Below are 4,163 nucleotides of genomic sequence, written 5' to 3'. Positions count from 1 at the left end.
TATATATATATATATATACTTTGTAATAATTTGTATTAGTAGTTTGTTATAAGATAGATAGATATAAGATAGTGTAAGACTCTAATACTGTTCATTTTCCATTTCCATGTTAGAAGTGCGTAAGAACATTATTATGAAGATATATTATTTTGACTTTCGATAATTCTTATTATTCGTGACGGTTGGTTGCAAAGTGCGATTTCCTATATATACGTGAGAGAGCATAATTACACGATAGGTGAAAAAAGAAAAAGAAGAGCACCGTGAGTCGGTCGCCACCGATCTATATCGAGAACGGAAAAATGCAAAACCAGATCCGCCCGGTCGGTCGCAACCGATCGCCACGGGAACTCGGAGAGACCGGTTAGGACCCGCGTCGCAGATCGCGAGCCTCAATACCTCCAACCTACGACACGCGATTCAAATCAGCGGCCATTGTCATTTGGCAACTTGCAACTTGCAACTTGCAACTTTAAAAAGAAGAAAACTATAGAGAAATAGAATTCGAGCGCCATAAAAATAATAATACATTATTTTTATAATTTATCCGATTTTTGTATTGATAAATAAGAACGCCATAAATTTGACTAAAATTTTTATTAATTGAATAAGCTTTTTATTTACAATAATTCCATAATTTTTTATTTAAATAAGATACACGAATTAAATTTAAGTTTACAATACCATTCTATTTTTATTTTTCTATTAATTATTCAAGATTTACTTCAGTGAAAACGCAATTTTGTTAGTTTCCTTAATTAATTTCATGCAATCTATATAAGAAGATGTATAAAAAAAAAACTTTACTGTCTACTTTTCCTCGAAGAACTTACACATAGCGACAATGTGTACACGCAGCGCGCGATTCAGGAAATCCTAAATATACCGAATAACCGGTTTCGTCGTCGTTCGTTCAAACGAATGAAAAAATAAAGAAAAAAATACAATAAGGTATAAGGATAAGAATACGTCGGAAGCAGCAAATAAATATAAGAATTGCATCTACAACAAATAATATATCAATTCACACAGTGATCAATATTAGAGAAACAGACAAATGTTCATTACATCTTATTTTTTAATACTTCTCGTCTTACTTCTATTTTACGGTCCTATGTTTCATTTGAAACTAATTCGCCGAAAAGAATGCTGGAATATACCTGTGTGCTTCCGGTGAATTTGGCAAACTTCGTGCCTTCCTGTTACTGCCGCCCCCACTGCTTCCGCTATTTCCCATGATGCTGATTATTCTCTTTTTTCTCTTCGAATATTTTACAGATGACTCTTCTTAAACTGATGAAAATAATTGCCTCAAGTCGCACTTTATGTTATATCATTGTTAATCTATATTGTTTTTTATTAAAATAACTCAGTACTGTTTTATTGTTAGAAATAAAATCATTTATATATTAGTTATTGATTTAATTTCTTACAAATGTAATAAATCGAAATATTACAACTAATATATATCAAACTTTACTTCGTCTCACTTCATTTCACAGCTATTTATTCAATTTTATCATTTTCTTTGTTGTTTTATTAAGGAGTGGTTTTACTAAAATATAAAAAAGTTTGTAATAACAATAATTTATTAGTTCGTCCTGTTTATTATATCTTCGAGGTTGCGAGTTAACGATCGAGTCGTATCGAGAGATGAATCCGATAGTCCCTTCCTCTCGAGATTGTTATTATCCTCACTATAATAAGGGTTCGTAAAACGTGGGAACGTGAGACACCGGTGATAAAAGAGATCTACTTTGGATTGAGCTTCTTGATATCGTTTCGCTGATCCTCGTTGTCGATCGAATGACAAAATTTATTGTTTAGAGATCCAACATCGTTTTCTATTCGTCAGATCCTTGTTTATTATACTGGACTTGTTCACTCCGAAATAAAATCTTTTTTTTTTCGATCCTTCGAATGAAAGCAAGATTGAACTGGATGAGAAAAGTTTGTGTGGGAAAGAGATTCAATACCGGTTGCTTACATAAAGAAATTCTTGATCTTACTTGATATGATTGATAATTTTTAATATTTTAAAATTAATTAAATTATATTTTTATTAAACGTATTTATAATCTTCTTATCTTCTGTTATCAACGTTATTTTTACGTATTATTCAAACTACTGATATATATATATGTACATACAGAGATATCCAAATAATACCTCTTAACATTCTCTTTTCACTAATTACGCCTAATTATGTTAATATGATATCACTTTTATTTTTTTCACTGATTATATTATTCTTCTAATAATATAATAGTAATAATACTTATATTTCCTTTTATAATTTTCACACTATTTTTTACACTTTTAGTTCCTTTTTCTCGAATAAAAATCTGTCTGAAAGACAAGAGTTTTGTTAGAAACTTCAAATTCAATATGTATATCGATTTCTGTTCAGAAATCGTCCTGAGAAATCGAAAGCGATCGAAATGCCTCTTTTCTTACGAGACGCTGAATAATTCACCCTCAAAATTCATACATATTTCATCAATTCTGTCTCATCCTCAATTCTTCGAATTCTCGTTATTGTGTCACGTTATTTCTTCAGCGATTGATCGATCTACGAATTCTTGTTTCCAAAATTGTTAAGTCTTATAGAAAAATTATCCTTAGATTTTAATCTTCCCCATAGTGACGCGCAGTTGCAACAAGTTGCAGTCTGTAGATTACAACTGCGAAAAATAACGAAGATTTCTTCAAGTACTCCGCAATTCGATGTTAGCGTGCCAACAGACACTTTCGTCATGAATTGATCCGGCTTGCTGCTCGATCGACCGACTTATCGTCGATCGTGAGATGAGATCAGGTTAGATCTACAATCGACATCCTTACGGGATCGATGATCAAAAAGACGAAAATACGGAGAAGCTCTCGACACTTCGAATGCGGCAGAAGAAAAAGTTAATAACGTATGAACAAAAGTTAGCAGATTTTTATCGTAGAATTAAATCTACATTAAAATTTTTTTTCCATTAATATTTATTTTAATTTATTATCACATTACGTACATATATCTTGTTATAATTTATAATTAAATTAGCTTTTAATTTTAATTATATGTTTCAGTTCAGTCAGTTTACTTAGGTCACAATAAATTTGAATATAAAAATTTCATTAATTTTATTTTAAATCATTGTCATAGGAATATTTTATTGATTCCAAATTACAATTTTTTTGGATTAACTCTTGATTAAGTTGAAATCGAGACTTCCTTGCAGATCAATCTTCCTGTGTCAAACACATCCAAACAGATCGTATCACGAGAGCGTTTTCCTATCACGTTTAAACATAATCCGTAAACGTATCGTCAACTTCCATCCTGTCTTTCTGTAATACCACTTACACTTACGCGATCACTATCGACTATTCACGGAGCCCAAATATCGACACTTTGTCGCATCCCGCGCATGATCGAACGGATCCATCGATCTTACTACATTTAAAAAAATTCGCAAAACTTATTCGAGATGATAAGATGACGGGGGAGAAGAGACGAGAGGAAGCCCAAGAAACCGTTTGACTCTTGAGAGCGTCATCGACTTGAGCGACGACGCCTCATGGCAACCACGGACGACCACCACACTCCGCCGCGATGGTCATGGTGGTGTGGCCATGGTGTGTAGGCATCGTTGATGGCCCGTTTCGAACTGAACCGCTGCGAAAGGCCCGGCGAGAGAAGAGAGAGCCATTCCCGTTCCCATAGCACGTGGTGCTTTCTCTCTCTCTCTCTTTCTCTCTCTCTCTCTCTCTCTCTCTCTTTCTGTCTTTCCTCGCCGTTTCCCCCCTTCGCTTTGGTATCTCGCGACCCTACACGCTTGATCCCCCTCTTCCGCCATAGACATCCCTCTCGCTCTCCAGTTCACCTTCCAGCCCCCTTCGAGCTCACACCGGCTTCCCCATGCAGATGCATTCCTCTCCCCTCCGCTCTTTCTCTCTCGTTCTATCCCGTTTTATCTTATTATGTGTTTCTCTTGCACCTTTTTGATGTCTAGCTGGACGTCTAGTTCTCTCTCTCTCTCTCTCTCTCTCTCTCTCTCTCTCTCTCTCTCTCTGTCGTTCTCGCTCTCGAATTCTCTATGGTACTCCAGTGTTGCTGTGCTTCTTTGTCTGAATACATACAGCCTTCTCGCATCCTCCTATATCCCATCTCA

At 35.0% G+C, this 4,163-nt stretch overlaps 1 protein-coding gene across 1 annotated transcript in view; it reads right to left on the bottom strand.

Moving 5' to 3' along the window:
* Positions 1-4,163, bottom strand: part of LOC108690669 (protein sickie-like) — a 90,745-nt gene that overhangs the window by 82,131 nt on the left and 4,451 nt on the right. The window lies entirely within an intron of this gene.

Source organism: Atta colombica, unplaced genomic scaffold (assembly GCF_001594045.1).
Source record: "Atta colombica isolate Treedump-2 unplaced genomic scaffold, Acol1.0 scaffold105, whole genome shotgun sequence".
Classification (NCBI taxonomy): domain Eukaryota; kingdom Metazoa; phylum Arthropoda; class Insecta; order Hymenoptera; family Formicidae; genus Atta; species Atta colombica.
This window is presented reverse-complemented; position numbering and strand designations above follow the sequence as displayed.